An 8,191-nucleotide genomic window follows, 5' to 3' on the forward strand; every position below is an offset into this window, starting at 1 on the left:
TATACCATAGTCTTTCGAGACTGAAGGTTGCCAACTGTTGCATATGTTGTGTGAAGACTAGCGTTCACATTTTGTATAAGCCTACATTGTTTTATATATCATAATTCATCGAAATTATGATCCAATGGAGAAAGGAAGGGGCCCCAAAGAAACTTTGTACCCCTTGATAAAATTCCTCTTGGAGGCCCTGCGGCCCTGAACAGGAAGTGGCAGCATTTCACACTCCGTCCCAGGTGGACGATTTTGGGCTTGACTTGCACATTCAGTGCCTCTTGCTGTGAGCAGCCGCTTCCGGCAGGCTTTGTGCCCGGATTTCTTGGCAGAAGTGGCTGGATGCAACGAAGACTGGTGGCGCGTGGAGGTACTGTGTGGCGGCTCCCCTATGGAATGGCAAGCGCCATCCAAACTGGGGAAGCCTTTACCAGTGCACAGCGGTCTTCACTTTGGAGACAACTGATCTATTCAGATGCTCTGAGGCAGGGTTGGTCCAAGAGAGTCAGCACTGCAACAGTGCTCCAAATATCACGCCCTCCCCTTTGCTCAGTGCCTTGCATAGCCAAATAGTGCTTCCGTGGGCCTACCTCCACTCTTGTTTCCTGGATTCTTAAAGGAAGTGGGGAATAGAGCAGAAGAGGGACTGGCGTTTCCTGTGCTCTCTCCCATGCTCTAGCCTGGGGTGTTGAACATAAGGCCTGTGGGCCAGATGTGGCCCCTGGAAGCTCTTTATCTGTTTCCCCCCATTATAATTGGGCTCTCTCAGAGCTACCCTTTCAGCAGAGTGTCACTCCATAAAGCACTTCTCAGTTCTTGAGCTGAGAATTTTGACACCTCAGCAGAAGCGGTCCTGCTGAAAAAGTGACCATGCTCTCCCATATCTTGAAAACATATGCATATTTTCCTTTGTCATTTGCAACCGATGAGATCCTATTTGAGAATGAAGTGCTTATTTATGGCCATCATCTGTTTGATGATATCACTTCTGCTTAGTGATGTCACTTCCAACCCTAGCAGGCGCCATTAATGCTATTCAATCTGCTATACACAACATGTTTGACACCTCTTCTCTAGCCTGTCAATCTCCTCTCTTTCATACCCCCATCTGGGCTCAGTGTAGTTCCAGGGAAAGGTTGCCACAATCAATTCACTGCCTATGAACCAGTTGTGCTGTCATGGGTATTTCTTTTAGGTACTTGGAGAATCAGTGAGGTATAGTGGTTGAGGGCAGCAATTTTCAATCTTCATCTCGCATCACAAGGTGCTTAAATTGTCAAGGCACACCATCAGTTTTTGGACAATTGACCAACACACCATGCTGCTGCTGGAGGCTCACATTTCCCAATGGCCCTACTAATAAATTACCCTCCCCCAACTCCTATGCAGCACACCTGCTGACCATTTGCAGCACACTAATGTGCCACAGCACACTGGTTGAAAATTGCTGGGTTGGATTAGGTCCAGGAAACCTGGGTTCAAATTCCCCTGCTCAGTCCCCTCTCTGGCCAGCATCAGGCTCTGCTTGAGCATATAAAGACTCAGTTGAACTTGGGTCCTTCATGGGTGGGCATCTATCTTCCCTGCCTCTGTAAACCTTGATGCTGGCAGTTGCTAACTGGAACCTCATTTCTGCCTCCTAATGACATCTTGCTGTAGCTGGAGCAGAACAGAGAATAAGGTTAGCAACTCTGTGAATGAGTGAAGGGGGGGGGAGATTGGTACAGCCTACTTCCTTTGCCACTTTCCTTAGTGCCCTCTCCTTAATCCTGCAAACCTGACACTGAGCTGCTAAACCTCAGCTATCTGGACAATGATTGTCAAGGGCAAAGAAGACATGCCCCCTGTATTGCCAGAAGGATAAAGGTTCTTTTTGGATACAGAGACAAAGAGCAGACTAGTGGGAGATGGAGAGAAGCCAGGATTTATTACCCTGCACAGGCAAACCATTTCCCTTAAAAAGAGAACAAAAAAGCTCAGCATTCTTACATCCCATCAGGTAGAAGTGACCTTATTATACCAGACATATCCCTCTCATGAGCAGGTTTCATGTGGTTCATCTGCAGTTGGCTGCATGAACTCCCTGAAGAAAACTATCCATGTTACGTTTCCCTTCAGTGAGCTCAAAACAGCATACATGTCTGTGGATTACTTCGTCTATCACTATTGCTAAGCCATCTACATGTATGATGCTTTACATGGTAAGGGGGGAAAAAACAGATCCCTGCCCCAAGGCGCTTGCAATCTAGACAGACTTTTCTACAGCACTATGTATTGGAATAGTGGAATTCCACTATGTATTGGAATAGTGGAAGATCTGGCGAGGAGGTAGGATGTGGTGTCAGCAGTGGCCCCTTTAAGGGTAAGGCCTGGGCATTCAGCAGAGTGTGCTGCACTCTTGAAGGCCATAGGTCCCTCAGGCATAAAAGCACCTGATGAAGGGAGGGTTTGGTGTGGGCAGTAGGAGGAGGAAAGCTTTAGAAAGGAGACTGCAGACTGGACTGAGGAACTAATGGCTAATGGACTGCTGAAACTACTGATGGACTGATGTGTGAATGGACTTTGGAGGCTGCTGGAGCAGAAACTGCTGGAGACACTGAGATTGGTGTTTGGCTGCAACGCCCAAGGCTTGTGGAGGACCAACATGCTGCTGTAGTGGTGGGAGGAGGTACTGGCAGGAGAGGGGAGGAAGGAGTACCTCTGCAGGTTGTACAAGCGAGCTACCCTGGTGGTGGGGTCCAGTAGTACTGCAGGGCAGAACCAGGGTCATTTGGGGGGGGGGGGAGAAGGGGAGCTAATTAGCATAAAGTGGGTATAATTCTCCAGGTGGAGCTTGGACTGGGAATCTGGCAGAACACACTGAGACAGAATAGGTTGAAAACAACTAGCCCAGGAATGGTCATCCAGTGAGTTCTGGAGAATTGAACCCTGGCCTTCTCAGCCAGACTCTTACACTTTAACCCAGGGGTGTCGAACTGGTTTCATATAGTTGGCCAAATAGCTTCATGGTGCCTGCTGAGGGACAGAAGTGACATCATTAAGCAGCTGATGGCCAGAAATAAGCGCATAGGAACTCATTAGCTGCAAATGACAGAAGAGAAAATGTGCAAAACCTTGTTCATAATTTCAAGATATGAGACAGCCTAATTAACACGCTGGGAGAGCCCAATTGTAACAGGGGCCAGAGAAACTGCTCCTGGGGGCCTCGTCCAGTCCATAGGCCTTATGTTTGACAACCTTGCCCTAACCACTACGCCACACTGTCAATTGTTGCAAGTGTAAAGATAAACTAAGGTCCGGTCATCTCGTTCCTGGCAAGAAACCAGCCTTACTGTTGCTTATTAAAAGAAAATGAGAAATAAAGCACCATCCTGTTTGCAAGAGTGAGAAAATATGGAATGGATCTATTAATTAGACCCAAGTAGGTGACTTTTCCCAGAGGGTATTGTAGCAGGTTTGCAGCATAGCAAATGGAAGTGTTGACGATGTACACAGATTTCAATGTGCATATTTTACTGGAAGAGCCACAAGGGGACAGTGTGTAGCCGTGTGCCTCTCCAAAAAGAGTCTGTACAGCTCATGACTCTAAATTAGGTAGGTTCTCTTCCCCCCCCCCCATCCAGAAGAATTCTGGACACATCAGTGATTGATTTTTGTAGGAAAGGTCTGGTGTGCATTTCTAGTTGGGAGGAAACATCATTTTCTCCTTCCTCCCCTTTTTTGGGAGTGGAGAAGAGAGCTGACTAATGTTCCCTTCATATAACCATCTGTCACATCCTCACTGTGAAGGATTCAGTTGGTTTCAGCTCATCAGAAATGGCTCGCGAGGAAGCTCTGGCAGCCCCAAGAGTGATGTTGGCTGTCTTGAGAAAAGCGAATCGTTTTTAGCAATTCTACACGAGTGGTTGGTTGGCAACCTTCAGTCTCGAAAGACTCTGGTATAAGCCTACAGCACCCAGTATTCCCAGGTGGTCTCCCATCCAAGTACTAACCAGGCCTGACCCTGCTTAGCTTCCAAGATCAGACGAGATTGGGCATGTACAGGGTAACAGTGACTGTTTTTGGAAACTACCATAACCAATTGGGGTTAGGGTATATTGGCTCCATCTACAATTTGGTCACGACTGCTTGACGGAATCTCTGTATCGGAGGCAATGTACTTGGGGCCAGCCCATCCATGAGGCTAACTGAGGTGCATGCCTTAGGCAGCAAGATTGGCAAGGAGTGCCTGCTTCTAACGCTTCTTCTCCTGCTGCTCCCTGGTTTTGAAAAGAGAAAGCAGACTGGAGCAGAAGAGAAAATGTGGAGGAGAGAAGAGCGATGGACTAGAGCAGCCATTTTCAACCACTGTGCCACGGTACGCTGGTGTGCTGCAGGAATTTAGGGAGGGTCAGTTGTTAGTAGGGACGTTGGGAAGTGCAAGCCCTTCACCAGCAGTGTGGTGAGCTTTGTCAATTGTCAAAAAACTGACGGTTGCCCTGACAATTTAGCACCTTGTCTGTGTGCCATGAGATGAAAAAGGTTGAAAATCGCTATGTGCATACACAAAACAGTAGCAGCATCTAGCCCCATGGCATTGGTAGAACAGCAGGTTCAGGTGAGATCTTGATTTACCAGAAAGAGAGAGGGCGTAAATCCTCCTTTCTCAGAATTTCAATTCATGATTTAGCACAGATTTGGGCTTGAGTGCACCTAAAGCCTCTCTATGTGGGCTACAACTCGTCCAGAATGCTACCGTTCAGTTACATCTTGGGTGTGAGAAAATGCAATGCAAGTTTAGTGTGTTTGTGCTGAAACAGCTACTTTGGTTATGGGCATGATTCTGCACCCAATCCAGGGTGCTAGTCTTCACCTACAAAGCTTTCATCAGGCTGAGCCTCTCTCATCTGAACCACCTCATAGTTTAAGATCTGGCAGAAAGGGCCTCGCGTGCCAACATTTAGACCTTCTCCTTCCTCTTTGATACCCCATGGTCAAAATGTGCATAGAGCAAGTCACATGACAGACATAAGCTGGCTTAGCCATTGTTTCTGTCCTCCGAGGTATCATGGGAACTGTAGCTTGGTGAGGAGGGGCTAGAGACCTATTCAGCTCCCTCCCTGCACAACCATTCCCTGGGTTCTCCGGGGGGCATCTTGACTGATGAGAAATGGATACAGGTTCATAACGTAGATGGGACCTAAATAAGAACTGATCCTTGAAGCGCTTGTGAGATTTGCTCTCCACTCAGCTGTGCTGGAGCTGCCACTTCTCATTCCGCTGTGTGAGGCTGAGAAATTCAGCACAGCCTTGCTTCCCCAAATTGCTACATTGCCTGCTGCACAGAGAGCCATTCATGCTTCCCTTTGACAACAGCAGATGACACATCATGAATCAGGCGGAGATCCAGCTGTTCTTCTCCATGTCGGTCCAAGGTCAAGGGAAGATGGCGCGTCCCCGCAAGTGGGTGTGCCTTGATTGCCTCCTTTGATCATTTCTCAGAGGTACAGAACATTCCTTCCTCCTCGATGCTCCGAATCTGGCCTCCCAACAGAGTCCTTTTCATTAACTTACCTGTTGGATGAGAAATGAATCATGCACTTTAGAAGCAAGTTCCATTTTCTGGGGAAAGGGAGTCTTCTCCAGTTAATTCAAGAAGATATTCTTATTCCTTATAACTCTTATAACTGTAGATCTCTTGCATGTTCACACACACCCTCAAGCCAATGTTTCAGTCCTGATCATTATAGCCATGCCACAAAACACAGATCAACAAAGTCACAAAAATATGGGCAAGTCACACTGTAGGTTGCTGCCTGTTGAAGACGATGGGTCTTCACAAGTAAAAATGTGCTTCATGGGCTCCTTCAGTAATCTTTACAGGAATCCTAGAAGGTAGACAATTATTGTTATCCCCATATTGAAGATGTTAAAAGAGAGATTGAGGTGGTGAAAAAGAGGTCATGTCTGAAACTGGAATTTCCATCTAGTGCAGGGGTCTCCAAACATTTCAGTACGAGAGCCACATAGTATATTTTACATATTATTGTGGACTTCGCTCTTTGCTCACAACAGGACTCTTCGCTCACAACAGGAGAGGAAACTGAATGCTTTCCACATGCGCTGCCTCCGACGCATTCTCGGCATCACCTGGCAGGACAAAGTTCCAAACAACACAGTCCTGAAACGTGCTGGAATCCTTAGCATGTATGCACTACTGAAACAGAGATGCCTGCGTTGGCTTGGTCATGTTGTGAGAATGGATGATGGCTGGATCCCAAAGGATCTCCTCTATGGAGAACTCGTGCAAGGAAAGCGCCCTACAGGTAGACCACAGCTGCGATACAAGGACATCTGCAAGAGGGATCTGAAGGCCATAGGAGTGGACCTCAACAGGTGGGAAACCCTGGCCTCTGAGCGGCCCGCTTGGAGGCAGGCTGTGCAGCATGGCCTTTCCCAGTTTGAAGAGACACTTGGCCAACAGTCTGAGGCTAAGAGGCAAAGAAGGAAGGCCCATAGCCAGGGAGACACACCAGGGACAGACTGCACTTGCTCCCGATGTGGAAGGGACTGTCACTCCCGAATCGGCCTTTTCAGCCACACTAGATGCTGTTCCAGAACCACCTTTCAGAGCACGATACCATAGTCTTTCGAGACTGAAGGTTGCCAACAACAATATTGTGGACTGAAAAAGTCAGTTTCATAAATGAATGAAATTTAAATGAATGAATATTACTTATATTTGTTTTTTGTAACCAACATAATATGACTCAGAACAAAAGAGCAATATGACAATGAAAGAAACAATGTCAGGCTTAAACTGAGAAATGAGTTAAAATGTCAAACATTAGCAAATGCTCTGACCAAAAAAGTTGCGAGGTGCCGAATAAAATCTTGTGGTGAGCCGGAAGTGGCCCTTGGGCGATAGTTTGGAGACCCCTGATCTAGTGGTTCCTGTTTTTAGGCAGTTCCGAAGCAAACTACTTCAGGGTTGTCTGCCATTTTACCCTGCAGTATCCTGGCCTTGGTGGGCCCTGGATCTACCACAGGCGATGCAGTGAGTCACCCCAGTAAGGAGCTTGGGAACTTCAGCACAAAAGTTTACAAAATGTGTATATTCCCTTGGAAAAGTAATCAGTAGCTAAACCACTTGTTTTAGTGACTGTGAAATGATTTAGTAAAAATATTAATTTTATTTATACCTTAGAGTGGGGGGGGGGGGTCCCTTAGGCACAGGGCTCATTTGGGAGCAATTGGTCCAAATGGTTGGATAGCCAGCCCTGGAGCAAGGCTTTAAAGCCGGCCCTGGAGCAAGGCTGGATTCCCTCTAAATGTTTTAAGGCTGCTGTACTGTTTGGGATTTTATTAATTAGTCTACTTCATCAGTGTAGATCTATCTTTTGATACATCACTAAAGTTTGAACCTTTTATTTTAGATTCTGAATCTTATTATATTTGCCTTCAGTCCCAGCACCCACCCACACTCTCTATCTGATCTATCTGATTCTCTCTCTCTTCTGTCCTCTCTTACCTTATTCATATTTCTCCTAGAAACCCATCTTTTCCCTTAAGCTTTTGACCCAATCACCTACTGCCCAGATGATTCTGTCATCAAGCTGAAGCATGTCTATGTAATGTATTTTCATGTTCTTCCCCTCCAGGTTCCCCCTTTTTCTGTTCTCATTTTTGTGTGTCTCTTTTACCTTGTGAACCTCTTTGAAATGGGGACCTGTCTCTTCTCTTCTTTGTTGTAAAATTCTGTGTGCACAGATGGTCCTATATAAATAACAATACATTAAATCTAATAAATTTTTTTTAAATCTGCTGCCTGGAGAACGGGGGTGGGCTTTTGAGTTAATCAATGTAATGCATTTAAATTCTGTGTGTGTGCCTGTGATTTATGATTTATTTTGATTGAATTGTTACGAGATGTGCTTTTGTGACTATTTACATTGTTGTTGTTAACAGTTTAGAAAAGTGGTACTGGAGGAAAAATGAAATGAATAACTTAGCACTAATTAACAAGAATAGTAACAATGAGAAATGAACTTTTTTTTTTTTTTACAAATTCTGAAGAACTGTTTGGGGGGGGGGCAAGACTTAAGCAGTATTTTTAAGGTATAAAATCCCCAGCAATTGTGAGTAGTATGCAGGGGGTTGATCTTGTTGATGATCTGCCAGAACCAACACCTTGCACACTTGTACCCCAATACTGTGTGTG

At 45.9% G+C, this 8,191-nt stretch overlaps 1 pseudogene; it reads right to left on the bottom strand.

Annotated features, from left to right (window-relative positions):
- Positions 1–3,934: 3,934 nt before the first annotated feature.
- Positions 3,935–4,054, bottom strand: LOC136659524 (5S ribosomal RNA; annotated as a pseudogene).
- Between the last annotated feature and the right edge of the window lie 4,137 nt (positions 4,055–8,191).

Source organism: Tiliqua scincoides, chromosome 8, assembly GCF_035046505.1.
Source record: "Tiliqua scincoides isolate rTilSci1 chromosome 8, rTilSci1.hap2, whole genome shotgun sequence".
In the NCBI taxonomy this organism is placed as follows: domain Eukaryota; kingdom Metazoa; phylum Chordata; class Lepidosauria; order Squamata; family Scincidae; genus Tiliqua; species Tiliqua scincoides.